The 17,692-nt window shown below is 31.0% G+C and overlaps 1 protein-coding gene across 5 annotated transcripts in view; it reads left to right on the top strand.

Annotated features, from left to right (window-relative positions):
• Positions 1 to 2,265: 2,265 nt before the first annotated feature.
• Positions 2,266 to 17,692, top strand: part of LOC129958486 (speckle-type POZ protein B-like) — a 103,298-nt gene continuing 87,871 nt past the window's right edge. For all 5 annotated transcript variants that reach the window (XM_056070983.1, XM_056070984.1, XM_056070991.1 and 2 more), the window contains exon 1: positions 2,266 to 2,413. The gene's annotated coding sequence lies outside the window, so the exon portion shown is untranslated. The remainder of the gene's footprint in view (positions 2,414 to 17,692) is intronic.

The following is a 17,692-nucleotide window of genomic DNA, read 5'->3' as shown; positions in this document are numbered from 1 at the left end:
TTTAACACATTTTTGAAATGTTGTCTATCATATATTTGTAAGATTTGAATGCTAAGAGTCATTTTGATTTATAAAAAATAAGTTCCTTTAAAAAAGAGCTCTATCGATTTCAAACAGATACTCACAAATCGAGAGGAGAGTGAAATAAATTTTTCTGTTATTTCTTTAAACAGAAAACCATCTACTCGTCTCTAATAAGCATCTATTTTCTTTGCTTCGATTATTTATAGAAATTCCCTTTTGATTAAAATATAGGATTTTAAATCATATATAAGCAAGATTAAATCAATTTCTTTCTTCCACTGTAATACATTTGGTGCTGTTAGTATGAACTATCTATAATTATTTTCTTTTGATATTGGTGATAATTTAACATTGCTTGTTTTACATTTAGGAATATATATATATAAAAAGTTGTTCAATTTTCCGTTGAAGACGGTATTTTCCAAATGATAAAAATTGTTACATAATTATTCAATCTACATTATGATTTCTACACTGGAAGCATTTTCTGCACTCAAAATATTTATTGACTATCTTAAGGTAGATATTAGAAAATATGAATGAATTTATAATGTGCAACGATTCATATCAGTCGGAAAATCATATTCCCTTTCAAAAAGAGGAGATATTTCCTTTTGATATATTTTTGAGACGGATTCATCAGTCTCACAAACTCTCATTTGGATTTTTGCTACATGACATCAATCTTAGCTTACAAAAATGAGTCATTTTGGAGAGAATACTGTGGTTTTCAAATGTTCTTTTCAGATTTTTCCTTAAAGCAGGACATCTGATTACATTCTTAAAAATATTGATTTTTATTTCATAGAGATGATTAAAATAGTATTATTAATATAAAAGGCCACGTCAAAACAATGGAGATAAAAACAAAGCAGACACACCGAAGAGCAAATCAAGAAGAAAAATTTCTAGGATGTACCTCGCGTTCTTAAAGGGGCTTAATCAGTTTCTCCATGGGGAAAAGATGATTATTCCATGAGAAATAACCATCAATTATCTCTTATCACAACGAGAAAGGTTTCAATTATATCCAGAACAAATAGAATGGATACGACTTGAGTTCATTTCTCATACATTTCTTTATTTTCTCAGTTTATGTACATTTATTAGTCATTGCGACGATGAAACTATTCTGCACACTTTATCAGTTATTTCTTTTTTCATCATTGGATTCAAAATAAAATATTATCATTTATCCGCGGATAGCAAAGGAGACAAAATTATTCTTTAATCTAGAATTACAGAAAGTGTATGTCTTGATCAGGTTTGGGAGGAATTACTCGATTTATTTTACTAAAAGATCTGTAATGGGGTTGTTTTGTTTCCTAACTTAAGAATTTCAATCGAAAGAAGGAGAAAAAAAATGCCTAGTTAAGGGTACATTGGAAAATCAGAAGAAAAATTTTCAATTATTTCTTTGAATTTTTCATAACTTTGTTGCGTTATTCTAATGTTGTAAAAGAATTTATTGCAAAACTCATTAGTAGCATTAAGGAATTTTTTGGAGAATAATAATAAAATTTATTCAAACATTGTTTCATGCACATTAAAATATAATATAAGACAAATCCTCCTGCCCAGGTATTTAAATAGATTTTATTGTTCTACGCATATTACGCATGCTTTAAAAAAACTGAAATTACAATCTTTATTTCAAATCTTGAATTGCTGGATTTTTCATTTAAAACAAATCATTGTGACAATAATACGCGAGACCCTTAATTAAAATAACAGAATTCTTAAGTAATGTATCTATGCAAAATTCTGTCAATATTTGCTTAAATATGATAGCAGAAAGTTTCAGAGTAGTTGCTGAAATTCGAATAAGCATAGGGCAATTTAAAATGTACATAACACACACAAAAAAATTCGTTTGATAAAATGATAAAAATGATCTTAAAATTATCTATATAGCAATCCACATTTTCAGTGCTTATACTGAGCGAATAAAGAGTAATTGAACAAATTATTTCTTCAGCCGATTGATTTTAATTACTCAAAAATTTCCAATGCAAACATTTGGTAATCGAAGTACAAAAGGCGGAGGAGAGTTATTTCAACAGTTTTATCCTTGGAATTTCTTTCTTATTCACTGTCAAGTAAACAGAGGGAGAAGGGGGGGGGGAATAGCTTATGACAGCCGGTTGGCGTGCTGGCAAGTGATTTGGCGAGGGAAAAGAAAAGAAAAAGAAACATGATGAGAAATTCGCCGCTTCTGGCAGAAGACGTTATGCAGTGGGAATGAATGCCAGCTTCTGTAGTCGCCATTGCCTATATTTCGATACATAAAACTGTTTGTGGAAAGTGTTTCAATGATAGTTGACATTTTCATAGATCAACCTGATTACTAGTGATTTCAAGGTGGTCTCTGACTCTTCTTTTTTCCTAGGTAAGGATAAAATTTTACCTACTTTTTGTATGGAGATTGTTATTAAACGTTTGTCGATGTTAGATAAGAATAATACTCGATGAGTTTTCACAGCCGTGAATATTATTTTCAATGAAATTAATGATGTCCTTTGTACCAATGCACGCGAAACCAGATACGGTTTTGATGTGAGATCGACGATAAATCTATCAAAATATTTTAAGTCTATTTCTCGAGCTCTGTAAATAATATTTGATATTATAGTCAGATGTCACACAGCTCGAACCAATCAAATTTTTTTAAGTAGTCTATCAGCTGTAATAGAGCACTCATTCTAGACACTTGACTCTCCATATGGCAGTAGCTATAAAATTTCTCAATGCCGCTTTGTGAATATTTCTTTCGATTGTTTAATGTAAGCTAGTCAGTGTTTGAAATTAAAGAATTCTGAATAAGGGAATTACTTTATGTATTATAAATTTTGTCTAAATGACATTTAAAATATGAATCCTAAATTTTCCTATTTTCTGAAAATGATGTGAAAAATTTTGATTTTAAATATTTTAAAGGTATGTGATATGTGAATTATTTTGATTCAATCCTATAAAAATATCTCTTGTTTATTTATTTATTTTTTTATTCTGAAGACTCTTAATGAGTGTTATTTAAATCTCACCTTCCCCATCTTTCATTCTGTTAGCACTAAATAATAAACAATATTTGAGGCAATATCATCATGAAGAGAAGTACTATATATATTTTGAACTGTATAAAATGTACGAAAATTCATTAACCATTTGGGATTTAATGCTATTTTGTTAACTTTTTCTATGAATAGCTCGAAATATGTGGCCAAACCGCATTTTTGGAAAATCATTTGACTTCAAGTTTATATGAATTGTAATAAATATGTCACATACAGCATTATTTCTAAATTCAAATATTTCTTTAAATCAAGTGATTTCGATAAACAATTGACTTTAAATTCATTTCTGAAAATTGTAAATATAGAAACGAAATTTTTAAATCGACTCAAATTATAAAGTAGAACTGATTCAGAATTCACTCAAGAACATTAATGAACGCTAGTTACGAGAAAAACAGTTGTCATTTTCGTATTATGTATGATTAAAAATAAGTCGATATGTCACATTTTTTATAGACAATTTACCTAAGGCACAACTTTAAAAAAATCTTGTTTGTCCTTCTAAATTAGAACAGTGCTTAAGAATAGCGTAAATGCCGTGATAATTTTAAATTATTTCTGTTCTATTTCAATGTTTTTGAGATTAAACCTGTCGTTTACGAAATTAAAATATAATTCGAGTACATTTTAATAAATTCACCAGTTAAAATGGCTTAATTAAATAAAAGGCTTAATTACCAATTAAAATAAAAGTTTTAATTCGTTTGAGTCATCTTGTTGATTTCTCATTTCCAATTGATCGATTGAATGGAATAGATATTAGAAAAGGATTCCCCAGAGAAAAACCTACTAAAATCGAATATGAGGAGAGAAAAACGGAACTTTTTCTCATGTACATTTCGTTGCATTTGGAACTTTTTCTCATGTACATTTCGTTGCATTTGGAACCTGATCCGCTTACCAAAAGCATGAAACAACGATGCAATCCGAAGTTGCAACGGTGGATAAAGAAACTTTCATCGATCAATTTCATCAAAGAAAAAAGACTCCTCTTCGCTGGACAATTGATGCCAGATTATATTGTTCATTTTGAAACATTACTTGTTAATAAAGACATTTTTTTAATATATAATATTTTATTTTGTTCTTGTATATTTCATAAAATAACTTCCTCACTATTTGAAAAGAAAAGTTTAGAATTAATACATCATCGTAAAATCATGGGAGTTACTTATGAAAACAGAGAAGATTTGAATATATATGTTGGGATATTTTAATGCTCCATAAAATCGAGGTCATATTGTTGAAGGAGACTTCTTACATTTTCACTATAATTTAAATACTAAAAGGAAGTTTTTTCTCCAAGAATTACATTTCTCTAGATTATTATATTACGATATTAATTTTTTTGATCAATTTATGTGGAAATTTTCAGAATTCTTCCATCTTATGGATTAATTCATACCTAAAACGATTTAAATAATAAAAGAAGGGATAAACTGCCTTATAACAGAATAGGGAAGTTAAAAATGTGTTGATTGTATGGATATTGATATTTAATATTCAGATCACATTTCATTTACAAATTGGATTTTCATCCGGCAAGTCTTTGAGAAACAGACATGACTCCAAAAATAGTTTTTTCGAAATCATAGAGACATGAAAATTTATCAATATTTAAAAAAAAAAAAAAAAATGTGTTAAGTATTTTATTTAGTTTTCAGTACGTTTTTTTTTTGTATACTTTGTACATGAAAAGTAAAAGAAAAATTTTTATTTTTTATTTTTTAGAAAAACAATTCGATAATTAGTCATTTAAGCCAATTCGAAATGCGTTTTATTTTCTCGTACACCTCATAATAAGAAGTATAGAAGTAATATTGTAATCGTAAAAAAAAAAAAAAAAAAAACACGCCCTCGATGTTTTGATGAATCTTCTCATTCCCCGTGTTCGAAAAACATGTGTTTGGAAAATCAATCCGTTTGTTCGTCCCTCCCTGACTGTCTGTGAAAAAGATAATTCAAAAACACTTTGAGCTAGACAGATGTAATTTGGTATATTTATTCCTAATTTGTAGATTTTTATCAAAATTTTGAGCAAAATTCTATCCAGGAGGAAGTCTGTCTGCTCGGTTTGTTCGAATATAAGTTAACATGATAATTACAAAACGAAGATAGCTATTTTGATAAAATTTGGTACTCAGATTTAATGTTGGCGCATATCAATTTTTGAACTGCTGTCAGTTTGTGTTTTCAGAAGCATGTAAACGTGATCATTCTAAAAGGTAGTGACTTAAATATATCGATTTTGGTATGTGATTTTTTGACCGCAATTGTAGTTTTGTAACCAATTTTTGTTTCAGTCGATTAGGAAAAAGCGCAACACAAATTCATTTTTATTAGAGAGTATGCGAGATTTTTTGGGGGTGGGTGGGCATTCTTGCTGTTTTTAACCATTATTACGTGAAAATTATAATTAGTTTCTCTTTGAATGAATCATTGTGATGTCCGATTTTTTTTAAAGCATCCATCAACTGACTCAACGAGTGAAAGTTAAGATTTTTATTCTGTACTTTTTATTTTATTTGAAATTGAATTTTCCAATTACAATACAATTGCAAATGGTATTTTCATATTATTATTTAAAATATTATGATGTTTTTAATTTTTTACATATCTATTATTTAAAATTTATTCATAATGTTATAATTTGTTGAATTTGAAATTTATGTACATGCTATTAAAATCAAGAAAAATGATTTCCCCAAATAAATTTAATTTAATTAAATTTATCTAACTCCAAGGTTTTTATATTAAAGAATAAATAAAAATAATGACAAATGATATCAGAGAAATTTAGTGAGACCTCAGAGGAAATGTGTTACACCTCAGATTGTAATTAAACTTTACTCTGGTATTCATTGTATCAGATTGCTTTTTGTTTTAATATGGATACAGACTTTGTCAATGAAAAAAAGTAACAGACCAAGATTTTTATATCCTACATAAGGGCGCATGGTAATTAGAATAATGTCAGGGGAAATTGTTACACCTCTGACAAGCTATCCTCTATTATCACTGTGTCAAAATACATGTTTACAAATACAATTTTTTTTTCAAATATTTTTTTATATTATTATTTTCCATATATTTATCTTATAAGAGTATTTTGAATCTTGTGTTTGTTACATTCATTCACAAGTGTTTTGTTTAAAATCTTTGAATTTTTCATTTATTATGTTTAGTTCCAAGTTTTTCATTTGATATTTTTGAATTTTGCAATTATTATTATCATTCCCAAATGATTTATTTGAAATACATGAATCTTACATTTATTTACATTTCCAAAAGTTTTATATGAAAGCATTTAATTCTACAAGTATTATTTTCATATCGAAGTTTTTTTATTAAATATTTTTGAATTTTATATTTATGGTTTCAGTTCCAAGTGTTTAATATGAAATATTTCAATTCTGCAAGTATTATTTTCATATCCAAGTTCTTTTACCTGAAGTTTTGATTCTTGTGTTTTTATTTACAGCTAAAATACTTTATTTACAATCATAACTATACTGAAATTTCATTTGGGTGAAATCATAACAATATTGATATTATATTTAATAATTTAATACTTTATTTCTAATTTAATAATTTTGTTGTGTCAGACTTTCTAGAATTTAAGAATAATATAAGCAAGCCTGTCAGATTATTTTCACCAAATTAAGTGAACTACAGAATAATAGCCAGAATATATGTGTGCACCATATCATTTAATTTTTAATATTTTGTTGTTATTATTGATGATTATTTAAGCCTATATACTATTTTCACAAATATAATTCTTTTTATGTTTCTAATATAAAATGATGAAATAGATTTCTGTATTAATGTTTGTATAATGTGAAGGTAAGGAGATTTTGATATCACTTTCAATATGCTTTTAAATATTAACCTCTTACTTGAACACCACTGTAGGGTATGGTTGTGTGTCAAAGGGCCTCAACACACTTCTACGTCTTGCGGTGGGGGGGGGGATTGTAATGATATTTTAAACTCTTAATTTAGCCCGTAGTAATTTCATTCTCTTATTTCCTGATCCAATTCCACTTTCTCTACTTAATTCATTCAAGGGAAGCTGTATAAAATTGCTGAATTGGCTAAACGCTGACATTTTCACACGCTGTGCGTGAAGGAGCAAAATACCGCTGACTTTACAAATTCTTTTAAAAGATCCCTGTGTTTCCCTTGCTTTTTGATTGACATGCCGTTAAAACATCACAGTATATAAGACAGAGATAATTTGTTTCTCCCTCTTTTCACGCCACTTCTTGACTAATCTGTTGCTGTGAGCAGACGTGCTTTTCCACGCCGCTTGTACTTAAACATGCCTGCCTGCCTCCCGGGTGAGAAAATAAAGAGAACTTTAAAACTTCAATGAGTCTTTCTGTCTTCGAAACTGCAATATATATATATATATATATATATATATATATATATATAATGATATTTTAATTAATATTTCAATTTAATTAATTTCCAAGATTTTATCTTAATTTAGCCCATAGTAATTTCATTCTAAAATATTCTCTTATTTCGTGATCCAATTACACTTTTGGTTTAATTAATCCCTTTGTAAAAATAATGCGCCATCAAGAACTACGTTTCAAATGAGAGTGATACTTCGGTACCCTTGAAAAGGTGTCAAAGGTCATTCCCTCGGCGCATGGCCTATGTTATATAAGGCTAGTCATCATCTGTTCGTCCCTTTTTTCGCTCTTCTTACTTCTGCTTTGTGCCACGCTGCGTTTTCTTGTATATAATCATGCCTGCCACTCGGAATAGAATAAAACGAAATTAAAAATACCAAGTCTCTTCACTGCTTCGAACCTGCATTCTACTTCAATCAAAATATGTTACACACACACACGCATATATATATATATATATATATATATATATATATATATATATATATATATATATATATATATATATATATATGTTGCATCGGATTGGTTTCATTTGATCATCATCTTTTAGTCAAATACTTTACCCTTTCAAGTTTCTTTTTTCTTTTCTTTAAATACTATTAAATATTTCAACAAACAAAACCCAAATAATTGCCCTGTTGAAGATATCAGTTTGAATTTGAAATTTAGGCTCGGATGATTGAAAAAAATAGACGACATGTTGATTAAAAAGAGAAGTAAGCAGGTGAATTCACATCAAATTTCATCTATGTTAAGAAGCTCCATTGTTTAATCTTTAAATGTTGGTGATTAATATTGAAAACATTCGAAGTCATCAAAGTAATAAATACAGAATTGTCATGTGATAAATATACAATGATTTTGACATGTTTTTAAAATTATTTGACTGAAATATAAAGTGACGTGTCTGTATTCGAATTAACCTGTGCGAATTTCAGCATTATTTATTTGATTGTGAAAAATAGATTGAAAAAAAAATACATGAACCGTGGATTTAATGCATTAGAATTTTTACAGATACTATAGCAAAGCGTGGACATATGAATGCTAAAAATATCTTATCCCTTTCTCACAGAGAACTGTAATGGTCACTTGATATATAGCGTTTCATTTAAGCTTATACCCCCCCCCCCCCAAAAAAATGACTCAGGATCAATTTTAGCACTCATGAGGCATGGGGATTTTTTTGACACTCATAAGGATTTATGTGATGAAAACCGTTTCGTTTGAGAGATGCCTACTCAATTCACCTCGTCCTCCTGTTTAAAAACATTTTAACTCAGGGATCAACTTTTCGATCTAAAGGTAGTGAATGAGTGAGTTTGACCTTCCTGCAAGCCGTGCGAGTGAGTTGAACATCTCTGCTGTTTATGAATGTCAAGGCGAATATATTTATTTACACACGCGTATATATTGCGGTTAGTTCGGACTGGTTTTAAAAGGCAAACGATTTTGGATAGCTCTGGCTTCCTACCAGTTTACAAGAAATGTAAGAATATAAAATAAATTTAATCAAGACATTTTTTAAAAACGTATGTATATTAATGGGCTAAACTGTATCATTTTTTAAATTTTAATTATTTCTGTTTTTATCAATATGCTATGAAGTCTGTTTTGAATATTTTTCATTATTTTAATGATTCTATAGAAAGATACTTTATTGGTTTATAGAAAGGAGTTAAATCGTACTTTTTATGTTATCAAATTTGCTGTAAGAGACAAAGAAATAATTCTCTCGTTGATCAGGAAAACTGCTTCTTGAACTTCATCATTATGTCCACGACATTTGAAAGGGAATTGCTATTCCTGGATTCCATTCACCCCCCGGATAAAGAAAATTGCATACTGTAGTTACAATAAAACAATAAATTCACAATAATACAAATTATACAATTATTATAAATACAAATAAAATTCTGATTATTAATTTTCATCATATATGGTATAAACTAAAACAAACATTAATACACTTCATTTCCAGAGGGTCAAATAGCTATTTCGTTTTAGGATATTGCCCTTTGGTAATTTAATATTTCATTTGGTTGTCACTACCGATCAGTCATTCTTCCTTACAACCACTTTGTTCCTGGGAAATTTGCATTTTTATCAGAACAAGTGTTCCGAGTTTGACATCATTCTTTTTCAATTTTCATTTTGTAAACTGCAAAGATAATCACGTTTCCATATGTTTTGCAAAAATTTTGTCATTTTTTGCCATTTGATAATCGATTTTCATTTAAGTTAATTAATAATGGTTCAGCAATTCCATTAATTGGTCTACCAATCAAAAAATGACCAGGTGACAAAGTTTCAAAATCGTCGAATTCCGGAGATAGCGGAGTAAGGGGGTCTAGAATTTAGGACGTCTTCAATTTCACCAAAATTGTTAGAAATTCTTCCAGAGTTAGTTTTTGATTTCCTAGTACGCGTTTTAAATGGAATTTAAAGGATTTTACTCCGGCTTCCCAAATACCTCTAAAATTCGGTGATTTAAGTGTAATGAACTTCCATTCAATAGATTCTGAAATTAAAAATTCACTTAAACATTGATCAGGAAAGTTGACAAGATTATACAGCTTTTTAAGTTCTTTGTTTGCACCGACAAATGTTTTGGAATTGTCAGTAAGGATTTTTGCACATTTACCTCTCCTTCCAAGGAAACGCTTTAAACTAGCAATAAAACAGTCAGATGTTTGATCAGTTACGAAATCAAGATGTAAGGCTTTAGTACATAAGCACACATAAATTACAACATAAACTTTGTTCAATATACCTTTTCTCTGATTTTTGAATTTTAAGAAGAATGGGCCAGCAAAGTCAATACCAGTAATATTGAATACATGATTAGAAGTGACACGATCAGCTGGTAAATCACCCATTAATTGAGATGTTAAAACAGGTTTGTTTTTCACACAAGTAATGCAATTAAATATCACCTTTTTACAATTATGTTTACCATTGATTGGCCAACATTTCTGGCGTACTTGATACAACAAAGCTTGTGTTCCCAGATGTAAATATTTCTTATGATAATGCACTAAAATATTGTAAGTTAAAATAGGATTCGATGGTAACACAATAGGATATTTTGAATAAACATTTAATTTGGAATTTTTTAACCTGCTTCCCACTCTTAGATTATCATTCCCGTCCAAAAATACATTTAAAGTTGAAACATTCTTACCTCCTTTCAAATCTCTGATTTCCTCCTTAAACTTACCACGTTGAACCATTCGGATTAATTGGTTTTCTGCCTGAATCCTTTCATCAGCCGTAATGGGCCCGGCAGTCCTTGACTGAGGCTACCTGCAATTAGCTGAAAATATATGAAATAATACGAATTAGTTTTACATAGTCATTTCTGATTTTGAGAAGTTTATCGAGAAAATCATCACAATTAGTTCTGGTTACAGTCATTACTAGGTTGCTCGATGGAACATAGTCTTTCTTTAGTTCGTTTGCTACTTCAACTTCGTTGAATTCGCTGTTCACTGTGTTGTCAAGGCATAGATTTGGGTTAGACAACCAGTCTGGACCATGCCACCAAACATCACCTTGCGCTAACACTCGGTTTAGTTTAGTTATATTAACGTCCCGTTGTAAAGTAACACTAGGGCTATTTTGGGGCGGACCTCGTAATTTTGAACCGCGGTCAGATGACGAAGACGACACCTGAGCTGGCGCCCCCTCTCCACACCGCACCACACCAGCGGGAGGACGTTTGGTCTGACGGATTTAACGTGAAACAGACCCCCTTACATGACGGTTCTTCGGTGGAATTGGGTCACGAACCTGAAACCCTACGGCTCACTAGCCGAGACCTTGCCACCGCGGCCTGAGCTAACACTCGGATAGACAGTCCTCGAGTTAACTTGTCTGCGGAGTTCGTCTTTCCTCTGCAGTAATTCCACTGGTCTCGGGTTGGTTTTCTCCTGGACCTACCGTACGCGATTTCTCACGAACTCCTTCCAACGTAGGGGGTCTCCTTTTATCCAATGAAGGCTGTTTTGCGAATCCAATCAGAAGAAGATATGGTCAGATGTAATCCAGGGAAATGCTCGTTTTAAGTATTCTGCTAATCTGGCAGAAACAAGGGCTCCCATGAAATCGAGTCTGGGCAGACTCAGTTTTTTCAATGGAGCTAGGCGACATTTAGCCACTATGAAACTGGAGTTCACCTTCCCGTTGGTCACTTTCCTGAAGTAGGCCACACAACCATAAGCCTTTGGGCTTGCATGAGAGAAAATGTGAATTTCAGTCATTGGAATTTCTGCATCTAGGAAGTAAGGACGAGGCAAAGAAATCTAAGGCATAGTTTTTACCTCATCCAGCCATGACAGAAATGCCTCTTGAATGTCGGTGGTAGTGGCTCATCCCATGTCAGCTTCCGTTTCCATGTGTTCTGTAGTATCAACTTCATTCTGACAGTAAAAGGAGTTATCATCCCCAATGGATGAAACAGCATCCCACAGATGCTCAGAATCAATCACTTTGAAAGATTACTGTCCTTCATCTTAGAAATTTGATGAATGTCTATGGTAAACTTATCGTTGATATTGTCCCAAATGAGCCCAAGAATTTTTAATGGCACACATAATTCTTCGGATGTTTCACGGCGGTCAACGTTAGCTTATTCCCAAGCTTCATTTAGAATTGGGGAGTTCGTAACCCATCTTTGAAGATTCATGACTTCGAATGTAAATCATTTCTTTGCTCAATTTTATAGCTTCGGAAACGCTTGACGTTCCTGCTGCTAGGTCATCTACGTACAAATAGTTCAATATTTGACACGCTTCTTCATATTCACTTTCGAATTTTTCTAAATGCAGTTTAATAACTGCAACAAGTAAGAATGGGCTGCATTTCACTCCAAAGGTGACTCTTTTATATTGGAATGTTTCAATATTGTGAGGGCTGAAACCGAGATTAGGACAATCCCCTTTTATCCATAAGAATTTTAGAAATTGCCTATCTTCCTCGGCGATCCCTACTTCTAAAAAAGCGCGCTGAATATCTGCACTAAATGCAATTTTGTGTAACATAAACCGTAACAAGATTTCAAGTAAATCAGGATTTAAGTTCGGTCCGCTCTCTAAACAATAGTTTAAAGACAACGCGCCTTTTCCCTTTGATGATGCGTCAGAGATAATCCTAATCTTTGTACTATCCTTCCGTTCTCGCACTACAGTATGATGTGGAAGAAAATAACCTGTGTTTATATTTTGGTCCAAATTCAAATCTATTCGTTCTATAATTCCTTCTCTAAAGTGTTCCTTAATAATGCCATCGTATTTAACAAATAATTCTTTGTTTTTATCTAATGTTTTGTTTAAACCGAATAAACGACTTTTTGCAATTTCATAATTACTGTTTAATGCAAACAGTAATTATGCTTCCATAACAAGCGAGTTTCGTATCTTTTGTCTTTATACGTCGTATTTTGTTGAAACGATTTTAAAGTTTCTTTATCTGATAGAGACACTTCTTTATCCGCATTTATCCCAATCGCTTCTAATAACCACAAATCTTTTACCCTATCACAGCTCGATTCCTCACCCTCGACGATCAAATGGTTAGCAGATATCTCCTTACAATCAATTCCCGTCTCCTTTTCCAGTAGTAAATATCCGAAAATACTATCAGCTGCAATCAATCTTTTACTAATCCTTATATTCCTTCTGCGTAAAACCTCTGAAATATAACCCGAACCAATCAAGACATCAATCCTCTCAGAAGTACTAACATCTGCTAACTCAATTGCCTTTTCCAACGCTATGTTTCTAATAAACTGCGATTCGTTATGAATTTTGGCCGAAGTAATCGAGTCAAAAACAACCGCTTGTATTTCAACACACCGAGTCGGGTGTTGCACATTCCTTAACGTAATCACCACTATATTGTAAATACGATGCTCAGCAGTTTCACTTCCGAAAGTGTGAATAGCTAGAACACTTCCCTGCTCACTGTTTTCAATCCCAACTCCTCGACCACCTCTCTCGAGATGAAGGATTTATTTCCCCCGCAATCCAACATGTAACGCAAGTGCGTCCTCCTTCCCCATTTTTCGTTCACTACAGCTGAAAATGTTTGTAATAAAACCGATCCAGGGACCCTATTTTTTCTTTTATTTGACTCGGTGCTGAAAGATATCATGGTAGAAGCGGTATTATTTTCTTTGGGGATAAAAGTCCCTACTTCGACTGGAGGGGAAATATTCTTAGTTTCGGTTTCGGATTTCGGTCTTTCGCAAATTAAGGAAAAAGAACCACAGAGCTTACAATTTTGATCATTACTATTGCAGAATTTTCTTATATGATTCTGAAAACATATAAAGCATTTTCCTTTAGCCATTAACGATTTTTTCTTTTCATTAAAATTAAGTGAACAATCATGACTCATGTGTTTTTCAGTACAAAAGATACATTTTTGATTACTCAGTCTGTCATTGGAAGAAGTTTATTTTTGGATTCAATTTACGATTCGATTCGTATTTATGGTGAAATGAGTCGTTAAGGCATTCGTACGCGAAGAATATCTATTTCAGTTTTGTTTTTAAAGGAATATTCTTTTGGGGTTTGCTAATAATAACGAAGCTTGCTACTTCAATCTAAATGAGTGATATCAAACAATTCACCTGCCTTACGTTGACGATTATAATTTCAATTGTAGTATAACAGGGCACAATAGATTACTATAAGTTAATGATTGCAACAATCTAATTTGAGTTCTATTGCATCATACATTTTTCTTCAGCCTGTTACATTTGAGCAAGTTTTTACTGGATCTATCAATAAAAGTTGATGCAAGCGAGAAGATATGATTATATCTGTTCGGCCAAATCTTTCTTTTAATAACTGAATCGACGCATCAAAATTTGGCTCAGTTAATGAAAATCCCGATACAGCATTTAAGGCAATTCCTTGAAGATACGTTTTTAGATAAATAAATTTCTCAATTTTTGTTAATGAATCATTTTTATGAATTGCGACTTCGAAGGAATTCCAAAAATCTATAAATTGACTGCAATCCCCCTGAAAAGTTTGTATATTTAATTTCGGTAAATTGACGCCTTGATTTTTTAAGGGGATAATATTTTACGCTTTATTTGTAACTGGACTGTTTGTCCTTACTTGTGGAATATCCCTCAAATTTTCTATTTGTCTTTCTAGCTTAGATGTTAGATCGATTGCTTTGTCTTTGTAGTCCTCGCATAATTCAATTTCGCATTCCATTTCGCTTAGGTCTCTATTTAATTGGATACTATCATCCACGTTAATGAAATCCTTCAATTTTTCCGTGAGCTGAGCTTTTAAACTCACAAGCTCATTCATTTTTGTTTCTTTCGTATATTTATTAGAAATTTCTTTACTTAAAGTATTTTTTTTTATTTTAGTTAAATGTTTCGTGAAGATAGTACGTAATCCTTTCCTTTTTTCCTTTAATCTATTAATATCCATTTTAAACTAAATCATTCAAAAAAGCTTAGAACAAATAAAAAATGTGCACAACTCTGGTTTCAGCTCTTCACTGCGCTTTCTCCAAATTGTCGTGCTTTCCAAAAAAATTCCAATTTCCAAATTTCAACATATCACGTCCAGGGTACGCCACACAATGATGAGTCAGTGCATGACAATTCCATTAATGACGAAGCAGGAGTTGAAACTTTCATAGGTTTTATTTTACTCATATATGGACACGGACTACTACTCAACCACACCACAATACAAAGAAAGAGAGAGAGAGTGCACATGTCATCTCGAATACATCTGGTTAGGAGAACAGAATTTCCCCTTTTCTCCACCGGAGGGATTCAAAACTCTAACATTATTGTTATCTGTTATTTGAAAGTTTACAGAGTTAGTCTGTAAGATTAAACTTTACTTGAGCAGTTTTTTCGAAGCTTTCGTGTTTTTCGTTATTATCTTTGAAAATCCGTATTTTTTAAATAACGAGGTGAAAGTTATTACCACTTTATTTTGTGGGATTTTTTTTTCTCTTTTTGTTAAATTCAGGTAAACCCTATAAGATGTTATGTACGATCCGTTACAGTGTGCACATTTCAAAATAATTTTTTTTTCACTCTTCCGTGTATAAAGACCATCAAAAATTTGTGGAACATTATGAAGAGGTATTGAGTAAAATGGAATGCTCAACAAAATGAAAAATGTTAAAGAATGGCCTAAAAGTATGGTTTCGTGATGACGGCATCAAAAATTTTTTACTCTAAATTAGTGAAATCCAAGCCAAAATATGTACAGGATATTATTAAAAGAGGAAGACATATTTTTAACTAAATTGCTATGCTATACATGTAAGTTAACTTATACTAATTAAAATATGTACGTGGGAATTTTCGTGTGTTTTCTCCAATTTATTGGCTCAGTACAGTGCGAAAAAAAATTATCATTACATAATAATTTAGCAAAATTAAATTATAGAATTCATTACAGTATGCAACACAATAGATTTATTCACCAAATTTGTTTTAAAAAAAATAAGCTATTTTTTATAATAATCATTACAACAGATATATAATTTTATTCATCAAAATTAAAAATAAAACTTCATGGTAATATTACAAGAGATATATAATTATATTCATTAAAATAAAAAATTAAACTTCATTATAATAATTATTACAGCAGATATATAAATGCCTTCACCAAAATTGAAAGTAATAGTAAGCAACACAATAGATGTTATTTGCCAAAATTAAAAAAAAAAAAAAAATACACTTCCTTATAATAATCATTACAACTTATATATATATTACCCATATTCAAAAGTGAGCACTTCATTATAATAATGAAATTAAAAATCTCTCTAATCATCAATACAACACTGACAAAGAAATCCTTCCGTGTTGTCTAAATCCTGTCTTTGTTTTGAAAGTTTCCAAACTCTCTTTTATAAGAAATCAGGTTTGTTCTTTATGCTTTTTGTGGTTGGGCAGTTTCAGAAAAAAGAAATATCAGGCACACAAAAAACCAGATGTTTGATCTTCTTGAATCTGACGCATCGGCTGCTTTTTATTTTTAGGCTGTTCAAATTACAGGGCAACGTCAATAAATCTTTTAAACTAAATTTTTCATCCTTATGTGAATATATAAATCATAGCTGTAATTAAATGGTTAGAAAAAGCGTTAACAATAATCATATTAGGTACTTTCCTTTTTAACGTTAATTAAAACAGTCAATAACAATTAAGAACTGTTTTAATTAATTAAGAATAATTAATTAAAACAATTTTTAATACAAAAGTTTATTTTAATTATTCTGTACTTCATTTTTTACTTTATTTTTAATCTGTAATTCATTATTATAAATGTTATGTAATCTTGATCCAGTAGCATTAAATCAAAATTTTATTAATGAATTAACTGACAAATAAGTTTTAAAAATGTTAAAACAGAATATAGTTATCGAGTAAATGCAAAACTCTGGATCATCAGCAAATGAATGAAAAATCTATTAATGAATTCCATCGTTAGAAACATGGATTCAAATCCAGTGACATTCAATATGAAATCATGACGGGATAGTTATCTTTCAATTTTCTATTAAGATTTAATAATAGTAACACAGCACTTATCTTAAGAAAAAGAATTCGAAGCAATTGGGAGTTTCAGTTTGAAAAGTGATAATCCAGTTTACTTCTGCTGAGGAAACCCAGAGTCCCCGCCCCGCGTCATATGGTAAAGAAAGCTTCGTACAGTACTGGAAATGAAATAGTCATCGATCTTTAAAATTGGCAATTTTTTTTAATGACACTGATAGTGATGATAAAATGATTCCTTTTTTTAAATACTTTGATTTTTTTGGCAAAGTAGAAGGAAAATCAATATATTAGTTTTTGTTGATTGCGATTGCGATTGCGAGTCCAATTTCGCACTTGTTTTTAACGCTACTTTGCATGCATTCAAGATAAGAAAAATGAGCGTGGAGTATTTTATGTAATAGATTAGTACAATTATTTCCGTCTTTTTTTTTTTTTTTTGTCATGATTTTGGTTTATCAAAGTAAGCCGCACCAAAGTCATGGGAATTTGACTGGACAGTATTACAATCAGGATACCGTCAACGGGATAGTGGAACTTGCGCTCACTCATTAACTAGTGTTACTTGCGCTCACTTCGTAGGTTTACTGCAGCTTAATTACCTTCAA

The sequence above is a fragment of the Argiope bruennichi genome, chromosome X1 (genome assembly GCF_947563725.1).
Source record: "Argiope bruennichi chromosome X1, qqArgBrue1.1, whole genome shotgun sequence".
NCBI classification, from domain to species: domain Eukaryota; kingdom Metazoa; phylum Arthropoda; class Arachnida; order Araneae; family Araneidae; genus Argiope; species Argiope bruennichi.
Note: the sequence above shows the minus strand (reverse complement) of the source record. Positions and strands in the feature narration are given on the sequence as shown.